Source organism: Aethalodelphis obliquidens, unplaced genomic scaffold (assembly GCF_003676395.1).
Source record: "Aethalodelphis obliquidens isolate GAN/ISIS:26980383/991018 unplaced genomic scaffold, ASM367639v1 scaffold48, whole genome shotgun sequence".
NCBI lineage: Eukaryota > Metazoa > Chordata > Mammalia > Artiodactyla > Delphinidae > Aethalodelphis > Aethalodelphis obliquidens.
In genome coordinates, this window is record NW_020837992.1 from 1,753,758 (window position 1) to 1,766,010 (window position 12,253).

Here is a 12,253-nt window from a genome sequence, read left to right on the forward strand (position 1 = left end):
GAAGGACCATGGGCTCAAATTCACTTCAGTCTCAAGCTGCCCTGGCCTACTGGGCTCTTCCCAATTTCCGGCTTTTTGTTTTTTTGTTTTTTGTTTTTTTTTTTTTTGCAGTACGCGGCCTCTCACTGCTGTGGCCTCTCCCGTTGCATAGCACAGGCTCTGGACGTGCAGGCTCAGCGGCCATGGCTCACGGGCCCAGCCGCTCCGCGGCATGTGGGATCTTCCCGGACCGGGGCACGAACCCGTGTCCCCTGCATCGGCAAGCAGACTCTCAACCACTGCGCCACCAGGGAAGCCCCCAATTTCTGGTTTTTCACACTAACCCCAAGCACCAGGTCTGTCTGAGTAAGGTGTGGTCTTCTGATTTGCCTTTTAGGGTAAGTATAAGGCAATGCTAGTAGCTGTAACAGAGTACTCATAAACTCTCATGATTTAACACAATAAAAATTTATTTTTCACTTATTTAAAGTCTAAAACAAGTATTCCTGATGGGTAGCAACTCTCCTCCAAGTGGTAATTCTGGAACCTAGGCTCCTTCCATCTGGTGGTTCCCCCTCTTTGATATGTAGTTTCTCAGCTTGCCATCTTATCTGCATCAAGCCTGCAGAGAGGAGAGAGCCTGGAGGATTGCCTGTGGGTGGTGTTCAAGGGCCAGACCTGGAATTGCCACACATTGCTTCTGTTCGTGTTCTATTGGCAGGAACCCAGACCCATGGCCTCGCCTAGCTGCACGAGAGACTGGGGAATATACTCTAGCTGTGTGTCTAGGAAGACAAAGAGTTTGATTTGATAATCAGCCAGTGGTGTCTGCCCAAATCCCCACATTTATGGGCTTTTAGAAGTCCTGTTGTCATTTTTCTCTACCATTCCTGGCTGGTACACAGCAATTTCCTGGTTAAGAATAAATGGCTGGTTCTTTAAAAAATAAAACATAGGATTACCATAGGACCTGCAATTCCACTCTTAGGTGTGTACCCCAAAGAATTTAAAACAGTACTCAAACAAATACTTACACACATATATTCATAGTTGTACTATTCGCAGCAGCCAAAAAGTGGAAACAACCCAAGTGTCCATCAATGGAATAAATGGATAAACAAATTGTGGTGTATACATACAATGGAGTATTATTCAGCCGTAACAAGAAATGAAGTACGGATACATGTTACAATGTGGATGAACTTCAAAAATATTCTAAGTAAAGAAACCAGACATGAAAGGTCATGTTACATAATTTTGTTTATACAAAATGTCCAGATAGGAAAATCCACAGGATAGAAAGCAGACTGGTGGTTGCCAGGGACTAGAGGGAGGGGGGAGTAGAGAGTGACTGCTTGTGTACAGGGTCTCCTTTAGGATGAAAATGTTTTGCTCTCAATTTCCCAGATGATTCCATGCCCTGGGGCCTTTTGAGACGACCACATTCTGTCTGTGGAATGTGTGTCTCTCTAAATACACTCGCTTTCACTTTAAAATAAAATAAAATAAAACAACAACATAAAATACAGTGGTTAATTTTATATTATGTGGATTTCACCTCATTAGAAATTTTTTAATGATTCTAAACAAAAGAATAAATGGATGGGTTTTTAAATTTTTGTTTTCAGTGAAGTCTAGCTTTTACCTATTATTCTTTGTTAATTTTTCTGCTCTGTATCACATACGATGGTACATATCACCCTGGCCTGGTCCAGCAGCTTACTTCATCCTATACTCCGTTTAAAGACATCGGGGAATTAACTGGCTTATTTTTCCTTAACTCCTTGGACCTTTCCCTTGGGTTTAGTTTACGATAATAGGAAATGCATTTCTGACATATAGAGTGATGCTCTGTCAGAGTTCATGTGCTGAACAATGATAATTGACATACCCTGGACTTGGTTATTTTTACTTAGTTACTATTCTAACTGCCATCCACTTCTGGAAGCTTCTGAGCTTCCTTCCCACCATGCCTGCCCTCATCCAGTAGCTGCCCCTCCACCCCTGTCCTCTGGGTGCTGTCTAGGAGATTGAGAGCTAGGCATTTTCAAGCCTTCCTAGGAAACCAACTCCAGTCTTTTCTGCACATATGAGTCAAACATCCACTACAATTTTTAAAATATCTTAAAAAATTAATCATATTCTGCTCCTGTGTCAAATAAAATTGCACAACTTACCACATTGTTTTGTACTTCTTTTAATATAGAACTTTTATTCCTCTAGAGTATAAGTCCTTTGAGGGTAAGAACCATGCCTTAATTGGCCCTATATCCTTGGCACTTAATACAGTACCTGATAAAAAGGATTACTCAATAAATATGAATTAAATGAATGAACAAAATGTAATAACATACAGATAAGAAAATGGTTGTTTTCTCATAGGAATAAACAACTTGATGGAAGCCATTCTCTTGTAAAGAGAGCAGCTTTCACCTGAAATCAGTGGATTGTTCATTCCTGGAAGAGCACAAAAGAACCATTAACTAGGGCTGGCAGGAATTATAAGCAGGCAGGCTCAAGGAAAGAAACAAGCTGTTATAAATGGGAGTCGAGAACTCAGGAACAGTGGAAGGGGCAGACCAGGAGTGGCAAGAATAGAGAAACCAGTCCTACTCATTGGGGGAGGGTAGGCAGGCTCTGCCATAGGTGGGGGGAAATCCAGACAAGCAGTAAACTCTGTGTGCAGATGGGCATAGGTGGCCGTCTTAGGGAAGCCTATCAAAGGGAAAAAGAGAGGATCCCAGCAGCTCTGGACCTCGGTACGGGGCAGGGGGAATGCTACGAGCGGGAGCTATGGGAGAGCCAAACGGGCAGGTGGTCAGCATCCAGGAGAACTGGCAGCCATTTGGGCTGTGGGTGAGATTTCTGGAAAGAATGGTGGAATTCAGTACCCTGGAAAGATAGACAGGAGTAAGGCTGGGTCTTGGCTTTGGAGCAACTGGGTTCTTGCCAAGTTTTCTAGGCAGAAAACTGAAGAGGCCCAGGAGGGATGTTTGCTGAGAACCTGGATACGAACAAAGCCCAAGAACTAGGTTGTGCCGTCGGAGCAGGGCTTGGTGACTTGCAGCTGAGCTCCTGGACTAGGTAGGGCGCCTTCAACTTGCTCCACGACTGAGGTCAGGATGAGTCTCGGAGGCTGAGGCAGAAGTGAGAATGCAAACTAGACTAAAGTGCTAGAGTCTAGGGTCTAGAGTCTAGGACCCACTAGAGAACGGGGAAAGGAGGCCGTCGGGGAGCAAAGAGCCATTAAAGTTAAACCTTTGAAAAGCAGACAAGTGGTTGCCAAGCTGGATTCAATGATCAGGTCAGGTACCTATAACTTACTCCACTGGATTTAATGTATATACATTTTAAAGATTTTCTTTCCCCATAGCAAAGTAGATTTACAATCTGAATGGCTGAGCTTATTAATTTTAATAACCTCCTCTAGAATGGAAGTATATGCAAGGACAAGAAGTAAGGGCCTATGTTCTGAGGTCTAAGAAAGGAGAGGGTCCCTCCCCAACACCTACAGCTATGGAGGCCACAGGGGGTCTTCTGGTGACCATGACCCCGGGGGAGGTTGCTCAGGCCTCCACTCCCCACCTGTCCAGCTGGCATGCCTGCTTCCCTGAGGGCTCCAGACAAATAGAGCCATCTGTTCTCTTACTCAGTGGTTGGGTTGTTCCACTCTTTCTAGATGTGTTTCCCCCAGCTCTCAGTAGAGCACCCCCAGGCCAGTACCTGGGAGAGCCTTAGGAAATTCTGAGTGGAAGGCTGGCTTGGCCGAGGGCTGGCTACCTTCTTTCCCGCCTGTTTTGAGTGTGCTTCTTCAGTCTTCTAAGCAATTTTATGAGTTATCCGGTGCTTTTTCAATAAATTCCCTTTTCAGATGACATCAGTCTAAGTCAGTCCTGATATTTACAGTCAAGAACCCTAGCAGAGGGGCTTCCCTGGTGGTGCAGTGGTTGAGAGTCCGCCTGCCGATGCAGGGGACGTGGGTTCGTGCCCCGGTCCGGGAAGATCCCACATGCCGCAGAGTGGCTGAGCCCGTGAGCCATGGCCGCTGAGCCTGCGCATCCAGAGCCTGTGCTCCGCAACGGGAGCAGGCCTCTCAACAACAGTGAGAGGCCCGCGTACCGCAAAAAAAAAAAAAAAGAACCCTAGCAGATATGGAAATCAGAGTCTTAAGTGGTGGCAGGAAACAGACTTTTGGAGAAATGGAGTGTTGGGATTTGTAATCTGCCTGGTTGGAGCTGAAGACAGTGGGAATCCGGCCAGGAACTCTAGCACCCTGTGGCTCAAGTAGCAAAACAGCTCCTGAGTTACCACCTGTAGACAAGGGTACAGAGGCTCTGGAGCAGATGCTCTTGATGCCTGCAGCCCATCTCCCACCTCCAGGTTTCAGTGCAGCGGTGGGGCAGTCACATTTAAGCGTGTACCAGTGTCTCTCTGCTTTTCTCCCTCAAAGCTTTCTCCAAAGGTGTGGGACAATGCCTCAGCTCACGACCAGCGCAGCCAGCTCCCAAGTGTGAGGAAAATTAGCATTCCTGAGGGCAAACCTCAACCAAAAGAGGATGGGAGCCAGTGGACAAGTGGTTCCACTCCCTTCCTTCAGAGGACAATTCAAAGGTGCCTCTCGCGTGCTTCAGAAGACCCCCAGGGGGCGTAAGCCCACCACATTCAGCAGCGCAATCACACACCCTCTGTTCATTTTTCTCTCTTTCCTGTCTCACTCACCCTGCTTCCTGATGGAAACCCCAGATAAACAACGTGCGTCTGAGTCTGCGTCTCAAGTTCGCTTTCAGGAGATCCCAAACTAAGTCAAGGAACAGGGTGGAGCGAAGAATGAAAGGGCGGGAGCTGGAAGGGACGGTGGCAGGGTGGCTGTAGGCTTGCTTCTGCCAGCACTGGGAAGCTTGCAGAGAAAATGGAAAACCCAAATTCATACATTCCAGCCCAAGGCATTTATAGAAACCCAGGGACTTTCTATGACCTTTACTAAAAGGCTTTATTCCAGCTCGGTCATAGGACTGAGATAGTCATAATCAATTAGAAAGTTTAATCCTATTAGTGGTCAAATGACAAATTTGTTAAAAAGCCACAGCTTCTCTACATTTCTAATGTGAAAAATAGGGCATTGACCAGCAAAGAGTGGGGCCCCAAAAGCTGGACTGAGGATATGTGGGAAGTCTGGGGGGACTCAAAGCACCCTGAACCTCTCAGCCCGACTGAGTCTTTCTGGCTAGAGACAGTAGCTACTCCCCCTCTGCAGCTGTTTCTGCCTTGTTTGTAAACCCTGTATGGACCCACCTTATGCAGTTACCTTGCAAGGATAAGAGTCACTACCCTTATTATCTCCAGACAGAAAAAAATGATTAGAGGTAGATCACAGCATGCTGGGGGGTTGGGGGGTGGAGGTAGTTAATTACATGGTCAAGCTCTGGAGGAGAAAATGTACACACCAAAAGTACAACATGACATTATTAATTTGAATCACCAAAAATCTGAGGAATCCATGTGAGAATGAATTATGAGAGAATAAGACCAAGAAAAGAATACAGTATGAGATTGTCTGAATCTGAAGATTCTCAATTGAATGTCCTAACCTAAGTCACTAATTCTAAGTTCTAATTCTATGTTTGGTTGACTGAAGCATGGATTCCACACTAAATGGAGTTGAGAAGCCAGAAATTCCTCAAACATGAGGAAGGAATGCAGAGAATGGAGGGCATAGAAATGTGGAAATAGACTTATATGAGACCCACCCACTGACTCTGAGAGGACCCAGAAGATATTTCTTTTTTCCCACTGTCTTGAGGAATATATATTTACCAAGATGTCTAGTGGGTCATGTCCTCTGCTCTGGAATTATGGTTAAGGCCAAAAGTTAGGATAGAAGATGCTACGTATCATACATTCTAAATACAGAGTCATCACGCCACCTCTATTCAGGACATACCAGGGGCGCCGTCACCACCAACATCCTCACTGTCCCCACGATGTGCAGTGATACCTGAGAGACATAAGCTAGCCTTTGGGGGATACAGTGTTTATGGTGAGAAGCTATTCCCTCCCTTCACACCTGATGGGTGGAGAAAGGAGAGGGGATGCCCTAAGAGAATCACTTGTAAAGAAGGGAGCAGAGAAGATTGCCATTTCATGTCCTGGTTGGATGCCTGCTTTGCTGACCTGAGCAAGGGAAAGGAGACCTGGGGAAAGATGGTGGGGCCAAGTCTGTGTATGGGGTGGGGATGCGCAGTAAGCTTATACTCCTATCATTTGGCATGGTAAAGACCCATGAGTTTCCCAACAGTTGGGTGGCCATAGCAGAAGGGAGCTGGTCTTGAGTTATCTTGTCAGTGACTCCACATGAGGACTGACTGCCCACCAAAGTCATCCTGGCAGCTGGAGACCAGGGTTGAGTATATTTGGTGGGGAGTCGGGGGGGATGGGGAAGTAAGCCAAGCCAGAGTCAATCTCCTGGGTCAGAGAAATGTAGAGTGCAAGTCCCCACAAGGTCCACCGGGAGCTCACATTTGAGCCGAGCATTTGGTGCCTGTCCCACAAGGGGCTCGATGACCCGCCAAGAAGCAGCAACAACCGACAGAAGAAAGCCTGCAGCCTCTCCCAGTGAAGAAGGGAGACGTTTGCCCTTTTCCTTCTTGCTCCTCTTTGCCTAATCATATAACTGCTCAAAACTCCAGGACAGGCAAATAGAGGTCTGATTTGAGCTAAAATGGAAAATCATGGCCCTCGCCTCTTTCCCACTCCTAAATCAGTTCACAGACATGGAACAAAGGGAAAGTCAAGTGCCCTTGAGGAAAGATCCTGCAGTAACACCATGATAGTGTGTTGAGAATCTTCTAGCCTTCCCTGAAGGGATCTGGTGGCCACCTACCAAGGTAACTATGTATTGAACAGGGTAACTGGATTACCCAGATCTTTCAAGGTTTATTGGATACTGGTTCTGGTATAACATTAATTCTTGGGGACCTCAAATACTACTTTATCCATTGGTCAATGTGAGGCTTTGGGGGCCAGGTGATAAATGGATTTTTACCTGAGTCTGTCTCATGGTAGACCCCATGGGGTACCCCATGGTTATTTTCTCAGTTCCTGACTAAACAATTGGAATAAACAACCTGAGTGACTGGCAGAATCCCTGCCCTGGCTCCTGATCCATGGAGTAAAGGCTATTGCCATAGGAAGGACCAAGCAAGGGTCTCTGGAGTCCTCCCAGAGCCATGATGGATGCAGAGATTAAGGCAACCATCGGCAGCTTCCAGCTTTGAAAGGAGCCAAAAGCAAGAGACATTTCTGTTGAGGGTCCAAGTCGAAATGTAAGTACCTATGGCCTGTGCCTCTCATGACCCAGCTGATCCAGTGGTGATCAGGATTGTGGTAGGTCAGGATTCCACGTAGAGCCATTGGACAACACCAGTGGGAGGATTCCAGTGGGGGCTCCTGGGGCTTTCGAACAATGATATCATCTCTTTGCCCAGGAATTCTTCAAGTGAGAAACAGCTCTTGACTTTCTCCCACAGCTCATAGACTAAACACCAGAACATAGATACCAGGGGATCATGCAACCCACGCTGCCCATTATGAACCGTGTATGATATGACCAGTAAACCAAGAAAAGTGTACCCAGCACCACCACACCACCAGGTGGAAGCAGTCTATTTGGGGCTGGGTCAAGCAGGGCCTGAAGACACAAGCCTGCTGCATCTGGGTTACTTTCGACACACCTGCTCCTGTTCTGCTGCCGCCTACCCTCAGCACACACCTACGAGCTCGTGGAGAGCGCCCTATGACCTGTTGACTGCAGAGGACAAATGGAGCCTGATTTGCAGGTGGCTCTGTACAATATTCTGGAATCTCACAGTAAGGGACTGCTGTGGCATCAGAACTGCCCTCAGGGCCAGCCTCGAAGGACAGCAGAGAAGGCAAACCCTCCCAGGGACAGGACTTTCGCAGTATATTTTCACCACTCAGATGAGGAGAGTTGGCCTGAGGTAAGCAACTAAAGTGACTCGTGAGCAGTAGCAAGTGGTTTGGCCCGATGGCCAGGGATTTGAAAGGAACTAGATGGAAAATTAGTCACAAGGAGGTTTAGAGAAGGGGACTGTGAGTGGACCCGTACCCTCAAATCACAACACCCTCTAGCCTCCCTCCTGCCTCCAATATGTGTCCCACTTTATCATCCAAGTGACCTTGCCAACTGGCTAATCTAATCCTGTCACTCCCCCCACAAGAATTGTAATAAGTCCCTGTTGCTCAGGAGATAAAATATAAACCCTTTACAGAACCTGTCCCTTGCCTATTTGTCTAAGTTCATCTCTTACCACTTCCCTAACACTTCGGCTGATTCCTAAAAGCATGCCTTTCTTTCTCAGGCTTCTGTACCTCTGCACGTGATTTTTCCCTCTGCCCGGAAGCATCCTCCAGGGCTCAGCACAGAGGACATCTCCAGGAAGCCTGCCCAGATGCCCCCAGGCAGGCAGATTCAGGCTGGAACCACATGCTCGGGCTTCAAACCTGGCTCTGCCACTTAACCTTGGGCACATTACTTAGCCTTTCTGTGCCTCAACTTCCTAGCCTAAAACATAGGCAAGGCTGGTGAGAGGATTAATTAATATATAAGTATTAATAATTATTATTATGTTTATAAATAATAAAACGTAATTATACAAGGAAATAATACAGAAGCAGAAACATAAAAGCAGGGTTGGGCCTGACACAGAGCGAGTGCTCAGCATGTGTTAATTAGATACTCTTTTCCCTGTGCTCCTCGGTACGCTGTGCACGTGCCCAAGCAGACAGGGTAAGGGTAGTCTCCCCTCTCTGCATATCTGGTATCCACCAAGTGCCTGGCATAGATCAGGCTCTCAGTAAATACTCATGGGATGAACAAACAATGTCTGGAATCAGAATCAGAGATACAGTCTCTGTTCTGTCATTTACTAATACAACCTTGGACAAGTCACACAGCAAGTAAAAGCTTCAGTTTCCTCATCTGCAAAATGAGGATGACAGCACAAATATTAAGCTGAACCATAGGAAAGTGACATTTTTGTAGGTCAAAAACAATTGACTATCAGCAATTTCGTATGCTTCAACATAATTCTTACACTTAGGGCTAAAGGGAGGCCCAAATGAGGTAATGGATGTGAGAGTAATTTATAGGCTGTAAAGTGCTGTAAAATGTCAGTATTGATTATTATCAGATATGTGTGGCAAGTTAGAATTGATGGATTTGAGTAGAATCATTTCATTTAATTCTGTTTGTATAATAAAGAACAACTTGGAGAAACAGATTAAAATTTTAAATTCAGGGCTTCCCTGGTGGCGCAGTGGTTGGGAGTCCGCCTGCCGATGCAGGCGACATGGGTTCATGCCCTGGTCCGGGAAGATCCCACATGGCGTGGAGCGGCTGGGCCCGTGAGCCATGGCCGCTGAGCCTGTGCGTCCGGAGCCTGTGCTCTGCAACGGGAGAGGCCACAACAGTGAGAGGCCCGCGTACCGCAAAAAAAAAAAAAAAAAAAAAAAAAAATTTAAATTCACATGACAGGTGGCATCAAAGCTGGATTTGAACTCAGGATTCATGGGCTTGGGTGGGCCGCCATGGGAGGGCAGGAGCGCAGGGAGGCCTGGCAGAGAGCTGTGGGTCTGAGAGAGGCAGTAGCCTGCCTGTCTTCCAACCTGTGCTCAGTTCGCATTCTGTGGCTCTCGGAAGCCCCTTAGGGATTTTTCCGGCATTCTGGTTCCTCCAAGAGTACATGCTGTATTTGTTCACAGTCACTCGCCTTGCCCAGACTCCCAAGGTGACAGCCTCCCTGGAATTCCTGATGCAGTAGGAGCTTCCCTGGTGAATGTCAATACACAAAGGTCCATTGGAGCCTGCAACTTCCAGTTTGGAAACCCCCTCCATCCCCAGTGACTCTGCCGAAAGAGATCTGTTTATAGACTCCAGGTCCTGCCAGCAAATGTCCTTCTTGCTGTCCTTCCACCAGCTCAGATAGGTGACCACGTTGTCGGATATAATTTGGGGGGGGGGGGGGAAGGGCTTGATGACTTTTGAGATCCAGGCAGGCCAAGCAGAGCCGGTGTCTAGCAGAATTAACACTGAGCTGCCTTTAAACCAGAGCCTTCCAGTTGCTTCCTTTTTGCCCTCTTTACCTTCCTCTACAAAAAAGACTCTCAATCACCTACACTTAGTGCGAATTTAAATCATAGCATTAACTACCATTCGAGCTGGAAGGGTTCTCAGAGACGACCCACAATTTATAGCTGAGGGAACTGAGGCCCAACCCCAGAGATAAGAGGCTTGATTTGAAACTAGGCCTGTGGAATCCCAGATTAGCACTCTTGATGTCAAGTGACATGTTTTCAACAATGAGCTCTCATTTATAAGAATATGAGTGTATGACATAAGATAGTCCTGAGTTCATCTAAATCTACCCCTTACCAGCTGTGTGACCTGGGGAGCATCACTTGACCTCTCTGGGCCTCAGTTCCCTCATCTGTAACAAACTTCTCAGTGTTGTAGAAAATCAAATAACATGTAAAGTGCCTATCATACCCAGAGTGTTTCATTTCACTGTGGAATAAAAGACAAACTGTTTTGAAGAATCAATAAGCAAGTAAGACTTTTGGCAACACTGGTCAAGGAGGAGGAGAGGAGAGGAAGGCACTCTAACATATCTGATGTCACACTATTTTATCCTGCTTTTGTATAGGACTGGCAGGTTCCCCCCCCCCCAACTTGATTAAATTCAGGAAACATTTATTGAATGCTTATTATGTGCTAGACTAGGTTAAGTTTTGTGGGTGCAGATATACTAAGTCAGTGTCCCTGCACTCTGGAAGGTGACCCTCTGGCTTGGGAGACAGATGGGTGAACAAGGAACTGTGATGCTGTTCTGCATAAGAGGTGCACTAACAGAGGCGTGTACAAGGGAAAGGGCATTCCAGGCAGAAGGAACGGTTTGAACAAGTGCCTGGAGGCATGAAAATCAATTTGGAGGATGTATCAGGGAGGCATAGGCTTGGCAGCTGACAATAGAAAGCTCAAAATAGCAGGGGCTTAAGCAAGCTTGAGGTTTATTTCTCTCTCACATAAAAGAAGTGCAGAGACAGGCAGCCCAGGGCTGATGTGGCAGATCCTCAGTCATTGGGAACACAGGCAGTGCAAGGTGCTGCTTAGAGCATGGTCTCCAGAAGCACACTGTCTGGGTTTTAATTCTTTCTCAGGCCATGAGACAGTGAAGAAGTTATCTTTCCTCTCTATTTCCTCAGCTGTAAAATGAGGATAATAAAAGTACCTGTCTCATAGGATTGCTGAGGATTCAATGATTTCATATAGAAAAAGTGTTTTGAACAGAACCTGGTACAGAATGGTGTCATATGTATTTTAATATTCTAATTTTCTACTCTAACATCCTTAGCACTTGGCTTTCATTCTCAAGGTCACCACATAGTCCAGAATGGCTGCTGGTGCTCCAGCCATTACATCCCAATTCTAAGTAGCTGAAATAAGAAAGAGGAGGAGGACAAAGGCCCCACCCTCCAGATGAGTCAGTTTCCTTTAAGCAATTTTCCAGAGTTCCCATGAATCACTTATGCTTATAGATCACTGGCCTGAACTTAGTCACCTGGCCTCATATAGTTGCAAGGGAGGCTTAGGATCATGGTTTTTGGGCTGGGTTCTGTTAGAAAAAAAGGAGAAGGAATACAGATTTTGATTGGTATAATATTGTGATTTATAAATTAAAAGAATGTATATTTGGTCTCTGTTTCTGGCACTGAGCTCCTAAAACTCTTGGAACTTCCTATGATAAGAGAAATAAATGTGTCTTTTGTTATGTTCATGAGGTAATTTTGGGAATGCCCCTAGGTAACAAGGTAATAAGAGAAATAAATGTGTCTTTTGTTATGTTCATGAGGTAATTTTGGGAATGCCCCTAGGTAACAAGGGCTGAGGGCTGGTTGCCAGGAGAACCAACAGAGTATTTAGAGGATTGGAAATTTCTGTTCCATCCCCTGACCTCTGGGAAGGGGAGAGGGGTTGGAGATTGAGTTCAATCGCCAATGACCAATGATTTAATCAACTGTGCCTATGTAATGAAGCCTCCATAAAAACGTGAAGGACTGGGCTTGGAGAGTTTCCATGTTGGTGAACACGGGGAGGTTTGGGGAGGGTGGCATGATCAGAGAGAGCATGGGAGCTCCGAGCCCTTTCCCCATACCTTGGAATATGTATCTCTTCCATCTGGCTGTTCCTGATTTACAT